The sequence below is a fragment of the Aegilops tauschii genome, chromosome 5 (genome assembly GCF_002575655.3).
Source record: "Aegilops tauschii subsp. strangulata cultivar AL8/78 chromosome 5, Aet v6.0, whole genome shotgun sequence".
NCBI lineage: Eukaryota > Viridiplantae > Streptophyta > Magnoliopsida > Poales > Poaceae > Aegilops > Aegilops tauschii.
In genome coordinates, this window is record NC_053039.3 from 582,855,991 (window position 1) to 582,864,362 (window position 8,372).

Here is an 8,372-nt window from a genome sequence, read left to right on the forward strand (position 1 = left end):
CACTTCGTGTACAAAACGGACAATCTCTTCCAAAGTATCAGGATTTCATCCGGAAACTCGTCTGTTACAAAGGGATTTCATTTTTTAAAACTTATTTGAACTCCTGACTTTGTGTGTGTTCAAAATGCACCATTCAAAGCCACATCATCATTTTTCAATCCTTTCTGACTTCATTTGTTATTTTTCATGCATTTACTAATTATTTTCAGCTATAAGGCCCTAAAATTGAAAAGCATTTCAAATGAACTCTGAAAAGGTTGAAAGTTGGCATGATATCATCATTTCATCCACATAGCATGTGCAAGAAAGTTGAGAGGCTTACGGCATAAACTGGATGCACTTCGTGTACAAAACGGACAATCTCTTTCAAAGTATCAGGATTTCATCCGGAAACTCGTCTGTTACAAAGGGATTTCATTTTTTTAAACTTATTTGAACTCCTGAATTTTTGTGTGTTCAAAATGCACCATTCAAAGCCACATCATCATTTGTCAATCCTTTCTGACTTCATTTGTTATTTTTCATGCATTTACTAATTATTTTGAGCTATAAGACCCTAAAATTGAAAAGCATTTCAACTGAACTCTGAAAAGGTTGAAAGTTGGCATGATATCATCATTTCATCCACATAGCATGTGCAAGAAAGTTGAGAGGGTTACGGCATAAACTGCATGCACTTCGTGTACAAAACGGACAATCTCTTTCAGACGCATTTTATTTTTATTTATTTTACTGCTGCTATTTTTATTTATTTTACTGCTGCTATTTTTACTTAATTTATTAAGGTTTATTTATTGTAGTTACTATAGTTTATTTTATTTTATTTTATTAAGGTTTATTTAGTTTTATTTATTTTATTAAGGTTTATTTATTTTATAAATATAAAAAAATGAAAATAGATGCACTTATAGAGAAAATTCAACCTAAATTCATAATAAATATCTATGAAATTTACTGTGAATTTAGGTCAAATTCCCTGTATAAGGGCATCTATTTTCACTTTAAAAGGCAGAGAGGGACGGGCTTATAAACTGGTGTGAGCCCCCTTCGGTTGGCGAGGTGGGACTAAACACTGGCCGCAACTAGGACCAGCCCTTTAGTCCCGGTTTGTGGTATGAACCGGGACTAAAGGGTGGTGGGTCAGGAGCGTGGCCCATTGGTCCCGGTTTGTACCACCTACCGGGACCAAAGGGTCCATACGAACCGGGACCAATGCCCACGAGGCCCCGGACGGCCCCCTGGGCTCACGAACTGGGACGAATGCTCACATTAGTCCCGGTTCGTGACTGAACCGGGGCTAATGTGAAAACTGCCCTGTGACCTTTGCCCCGTTTTCTACTAGTGAAGGTTGAGCGATACATCAATCTGCGGTGATGGACATGTATGCAAATAATCGGGCTAGGATTACATGTCCGTGTACAAGATGCAAACAAGGAGTCCTTTTGGACCCTTTTGATTGTGGCTGTTTGAAGGTGCACCTGCTGATGAATGGTTTCATGGATGGCTATACTCGGTGGATAAGTGAAGATGATGATGATGAGGACATCTACATGGCAGGGAATAACGACATGGGGCCAGACGAAGAGATGACCGGTCGACACGAAGACGATGGCGCCGGACATTGTGGCGGGGAGAGTCCGGAAATGACGGCGGCGGAGAAGATTCCGGACACGGCGAAGAAGAGTCCGGACATGGCGGAGAAGAGGAGCCGGTCACGCCACAGTCCTCGACGCTAATAAGTGCAGTCGTGCAGGACCTCATGTTCGAGACCTCCTTCGCAAGAGTACGACTACTGAGAGAGATGCTTCTAGAGAGGAGGCCAAGTTGGCGCAACCTGAAGTAGACTTGAAGACTCCATTGTATGACATTTGCGTTCACGAGGTGACTCGATTGAGTTTCACACTCGAACTTCTAAAGACGAAGGCCAAAAACAAATGGACAGACAAAAGCCTCGATGAGCATTTGAAGTATCTACATAATAAAGTTCTTCCCGCGGGGAACCTGTGTACTACTAGTGTCGAGGAGGCCAAGAAAATCGTTTGCCCTTTGATTTGCCGCACATTAGGTACCACGCATGCATCAACGATTGCAACATTTATCGGGGGGAGCACGCGGAAAAAACCAGCTGTCTAGTGTGCAATGCTTCTCGATACAAGAAGGCAGGAAAGAAAGCTCCTCGGAAAGTTGTATGGTACTTTCCGATCACTCCCCGTCTGCAGCGGTATTTCATAGATCCTAAGGAAGCAAAGCACATGCGCTGGCACGCGGAGAGGAAGAAGCCCGATGATGGAGATGATCCGAAGCTGAGCCACCTCGTAGATGGTAGCCAGTGGAGAGCATTCAACACTTTATATGGATTTCTTGGAGAAGATCCAAGGAACATCGTGCATGGTGCGAGTACCGGTGGCATGAATTCGTTTGGAAACCAGGACACCAACCACAGCACATGGCCCGTCTTTTAATGGATGTACAACCTCCCCCCATAGAAGTGCATGAAAAGACAAAGTACATACAAATGAGCATGCTGATTCAAGGGCTGAAACAATCGGAAAATAATATTAACCTGTATATGGGGCTTCTAAAAGAGGAGCTAGACACGTTATGGAAACCACCGGCATGGACATGAGACGTCAGCAAAGGAGAGTATTTCTATATGAGAGCCGCGCTGATGACGATGGTGCACGACTATCTCGGTTACGGGTACACCTCAGGCCAGGTGTGCCACGGATACTGCGGATGCACGAGATGCATGGACGATACAACATCTGAGCAGCTTACGTCAACGAAAGATGGTGGGTCCGGGAAAATCGTGTACATGGGGCATCATAGATGGCTCGAGAAGGATGACCCGTGGAGAAAGCACGGAGATCTATTAAATAGGTTGGCTAAGCATCGAGCTGTTGAAAAACTGGGAACAATGTTTTCTGGGACTTGGAGTACTGGCCCAATCACGACACACTTCATTACCTTGATCATATGCATATCACGAAGATTGTACGGCCGAAGGCAAGGAAAGACTTGGAAGTTTTGAAGATCAGGAAAGATCTCCAAATCAATTCATCAAGTGCCTTATGGGAATCAAAGTCAGTTCTGGTTACTGTGGGAACCGAGGGCTCTCTCGTTAACTCATTATTTCGCACCCTTATTCATCCCATAATTAAGGCATCTTTAATCCTCCGTTTTAATGTCATGCAACCTCCTATATGAATTGATGCATGCCCACAAGTTATACTTAGTATGTGTTGATTCCCTAGTTTGCTCATTGCCAGGCAACGCGCGACCGTATATGAATTGATGGAATCTGACGTAAGGAGCCGAGGTGGGACTATTAAATTGTGGAAACATGTGCATCATCTACCCGTAATACTTTCCTGAAGCCCTCTATTCTAATCACGAATAGATGCTTAGCCCAGTTGGTAACTGCAGCTCTAGTGGTGCATGATATCTGGAGTTCGATTCCTCACATTGGTAATTATTACTTTTCCTCATTTTGATGTAGTAAGCCCACTTGCCCTTCTACCTCAAGGCCCATGAGGCTAGCACAGCAGCTACTTGCCCCAGTACTGGAGGTTAGCGACGTGCCGATGTCTGTTCCTCCCGCATGATCCTTTTTGTTTTTTTCTAGAAAAAATAGTACCACCTCATCAGAGTTAAAAAATCGAAAAATATAATATGGGTGAATGGTTGAAAAAAATAGAGAAACGCACCTTGCTTTATTAACGCCATTTATTACCCTCGGGAAGATGGAACTACAACGCATTAACTATCAATCATCTTTTTATTCGATGAATTCTTCGGGTTAGATGGTCTTTACTAAGACTGAGAGTAAGAAGTTCTTCTATGCATCCTTTGGGACTCTTCATAAAGGACAAAAAAATTACATAATAGTTTATAAAATACTTAAATAATGAATCTAATTGTTATGTGCCAGGATATTGTTTGTTATCTCTTTCCTCTAAAGACTTATTTTGTTCTTCCCCCTTTGTATCATCACCCGTTAATATTCACTCTTTTTTATTGTGCATTGGGCAAGCTCATCGACGATTGAGAACCACCAACACTGTTTAAGTATAAGTACTGAAATGTGTAGATCGGTTGCCTTCATCAAACTCATGCTAACCTGATCCTATGCACACATCACTCTCTTTATCTTTCACTTCCAAGCAATACATGCGGAATTTGTTTGTTTAGATGATCTATAGTCCCTTTGAGTCATCTTTGTTTCATAGACAGAAATCACATCTTAAATACTCGCAGACTAGAGTTGATTCTATTAATTCATTAGCTCTCAGATTGCTCTGCTTTACTCACCTTGAGATGGAAGAATTCTCTATGCCAGTTTGGAAAAAAATATTTTTAAGGCTCAGTTATGATTAGTGATTAGAAGTAAAAAAGAATGGTCGCCAAAAATGGACTTCTTGATATTTTATCGCAGTGTGGGTAATTCTATTTTTTTCAGCTGATGATGTGTTCATTCTATTTTGTTTCAGCATGAAAAGGGAACTCCTGCTGGTCAGATAACTTTTTTTGCGAAGAGCTATCTATATCTATACCTGCTAATAAAGCAAGGTGCGTTTCGCCAATTTTTTCATCCTTTCACCTCCGAAAAGAACTTTTATCTATCCGAGATGGTACTAAATTATTATACGTTCGTCTGCTAGACAAAATAGATTTTCCAGAATGTCCTACATGGGCCGCATACTGTAGCCCAGCGAATCTAGCCCACTTATTTTACTGCCAAAGCGGCTAGAAAAATTCTATTTTCCGCACAAGCCGACAAATAGTCAAAGCTTCCCACAGGACAACCAATAATGGGCTGGCCCATTTTTCTTTGTTTCCGTGTTTTACTTCTATTTCTTTTTTCCTTCCCCTATCTCTTTTTTCACTTCCAAGTTTATTTTCCTTATAGAATTTATTTAAAATATTCAAAATTCCCAAAAAACTTTCAGAATTTCACAAAAATCAAATTTTAGAAATTGTTCAAAATTCCAAAATTTTGTTGCTATTTTGAAAAATATTCAGAAAAAAGTTTCCCATTTTTTCAAAAACTTTTATTGTTTTCAAAATTGTTTGTGATTTATAAAAAGAAAATGGAAATTTACAAAATGCTCCAAAATCGAAAAACATTCTTGCTTTAGAGAAATTTTAACAATTCAAAATAATGTTAAAATATACACATTTTCAAAAAATATATCAATTTTCAACACATTTTTCCGTTATAAAAAAATGTTCATAAATTGTAATAATGTTCATATTTTTATAAAAAGAAGTTAGGGTTCTCACAAAATATTTTTGAATTTCAAAATATGTTCCTGTTTCAAATTTTGTTCACGTTCTTTATGAAAGTGTACATAATTTTCAAAAAATTGTTCAGAATTTAAAAAATGGTTCATGTTTTCTAATATATTCACAAACTTCATAACTTAAAATTTCCTCGATTGAAAGGAATAGGAGATTGAATAAGTCACGGGTTTTCTCTGGTGTATGATGACGTAACAAAACTTCTAAATGCCCTCGATCAACGAATGTAAAATAGCGGATTGATTACTTCACAGCTGGCGAAACCGAGAAGCTAAATGTTTCTTTTTCACGTGCGGGTTTTGCTTGCACATATAATTCTCACTAACTTTAAATGCATACTAATTTTTTCCCTGTTGCAACACACGTGCATATGTGCTAGCGGGACTTAAAAAAGAATACCATGTTCCCCGCTTCCTCCATCCCAGCCTCAAATATATCTTTCAATTAATCTCAGCTAATCAATTTGATTAATCTATTTCCACAAGTCCTCGCGTGATTCCTTCACATGCCTAGGCAAAACAAGTCTTTACAAACAACACAATGGAAACCCTATATTAGGAATAAAAAAGAACGAAAAAATTAACGCTCACACGTGTGGCATCTTTCACATCGCCCACACGCCTTCACCAGCACTCATTTTGCCACGTATGAACAGATGAGATTAGCAGGAATATTTTTGGTTTTGGCTTAAAAATATTTTATCTCCTAATTAAAAACTTGAATTAAAAATCCATTTTCACCATTAAATCTGTATCGACGAGACCTTCAAAACTAGACCCCATGTTGATATGTTTCGCCGAATTTTTTCCCAAAAGTTGCCATGATGTTTACACTGTAGTTGCCATGGTGCTTAAACTAAAGTTGCCATGTGGCAATTTTAGTTTGTACAGCATGGCAATTTTATTTTTTTTATGATGGTAATTCCAGTACTTTGACCATGAAAATTATTTTTTGTATTAACCATGGCAATTTTAAGTGCATGTATCATGATAATTTTAGTTTATGGTTCATGGCAAGTCTAGTCTCTTAATTCCCCGTTTTATAATATGTCAAAATTTACTTTTAAATGTAAAAAATAGCTGAAACATATCATGACAACTTCAGCGTAAACACCATGGCAATTCATGTGCAATAGACATGGCAACTTTTAACCCAAAAAAATTCGTCGAAATATATTGATATGAGATCTAGTTTTGAAGATCTCGCCGCGAGGGATTTAATGGTGAAAACAGATCTTCAATCGGATTTTTTATTTAAGAGATAAAACATTTTAAAAACTGAAAACCCAAAAAAATTTCCATATACATAAATGCGGTGACGTGGCGCAGTCTGTGTGTTATTTGGCATGTGGACGGGTTTGGCTCACACCACACATGTGAGCGTTAGTGTTGTCCAAAAAAAAAACATACCGTCAAGATTGATTGACGTATATGCCTCCAAGTTGATTGATGTACATATAGCAGAGAAGATGGCACCGGCGGCTGCCCAAGTCATCAAATTCATAGCCACCAGATTTAAGTGGATGGACTAGAAGATTGATTGACATACAAGAGAAGATTGCGCTAAAGCCAAGGAAAACGTCAACTTATCTCTACTATATATATATCTAAAAAAATCGTAAGGTTCCGTTTCCCCTCTTACGTCGTTTGTTTCGTCGATCCATCCTCACTTGTTTCGGCCACCTCCACTTGCCACCGATTTAGTTTTCCATGTCCCGATTTTTCCGCCTGCCTCCCTCTCGCCTAACGCACGCCCCCTCCTAGCGCTATCCCCGCGATCTAGGGCGACGGCATCGGCGCCCCCCGTCCCCTCTCTCTCTCTTTCCCATCTCGCGTTTCTGTCTCCAATCTCCCGCCGAACGTCGGACGTACGTGCTTGCGCCTCCCCATCACGCGCCGGCGACCACTCGCCAGCGACGACCCGAGGTCACCGACGCGGGGACCCAAGGATTCGTTGCCGCCGTTCAGAACTACTTCGTCGACGGCGTCAATGGGGGCTTTGGCCAGAGCTCCTGGCCTTCCGCCGCCGCAGCCGGGTTCGTCCCCCAGGCATACATACTGCCGATCAGGACGCCGTCGGATCCTCTGTCGCCGGTCCTCTCCTTCCTCTCACAGTTCATGTAGCCCCTACTTCCTCCCCTGATTGTCCAGGTTAGTTCCTGATTTCGAATTGGTTGTGTAGTTGTGCTGCAGGCACTTCACGGATGAGATTTTCTCATCCTGTTCTCGCCTCCTCATGTGGTGCCACCTCCTCACGTCGTGCAGCCTCCACACGCGAAAGCCACCGAGTCAGGAATCGGAAGTGCCAGTCTGTGCATCGTGTTCTCACGCGAAGCCCTAGGTCGTCTTGCTATCCTGTTGCAAGAATTCCTACGCACAATATTAGTGTTCATATCAGTCTGACATATTCATGTGTATCTTTTCAGTATCCAAAATTAAAGAATTCAAGTGATACATATATTGTTTGGAATTTCGCTGCTATGCCATGATCGGTTCAATTTATCCATCATTTAATGTTTTCATTTTTCTGTTGTACAGTAGTTCCTTCTATGGAATTGTACTAACAAGATTATATGCAGCTTTGTTAATGTCCAGAAGCAAGTTGAGGAATGATTGTTCATTTTACTTGAGAAGAACTATTTCACATGTTCAAGAACAACTGCAGGAGTATACTTTCATAAGCCTTTGTACTGAATGCATGCATACTCATCGATTAATGTTAGATATGTAGTATACAGTGAAGTATAAATTTACATCGCCACACCAGCCAGCAGGAGCGGCATCAACAGCAGGGTGTCGTAGATTGACCTGGAGGTTGTCCCGAGGGGCACGACACTGCCAGTGAAGATGTAGCAGGTGAAGGAGGAGGACGTGGAGAAGAAGGTGGCGGTGTGTTAGATGGCAGAGGTGGACAAGATGAACAATTGGTTCGAGAGGAGGTGGTTGTCGCAACGGATTAACAAGATTGCGGTGGCTCAAGAAGAGCAAATACATCTCTTCTGTTTATTTTCATATTTTGCATTTCATTTTCTGTTGAAAAATTCACTTAGTAATTATTCTTGCTTTGAGCAT

General features: G+C 40.7%; 1 long non-coding RNA gene across 1 annotated transcript; it reads left to right on the forward strand.

Moving 5' to 3' along the window:
• The first annotated feature begins 7,041 nt into the window (after positions 1-7,041).
• LOC120964215 (uncharacterized) lies at positions 7,042-7,809 on the forward strand. The gene is made up of 2 exons (XR_005755852.3): positions 7,042-7,641; positions 7,727-7,809. It is a non-coding gene; the product is annotated as an uncharacterized lncRNA (long non-coding RNA).
• Positions 7,810-8,372: the final 563 nt, after the last annotated feature.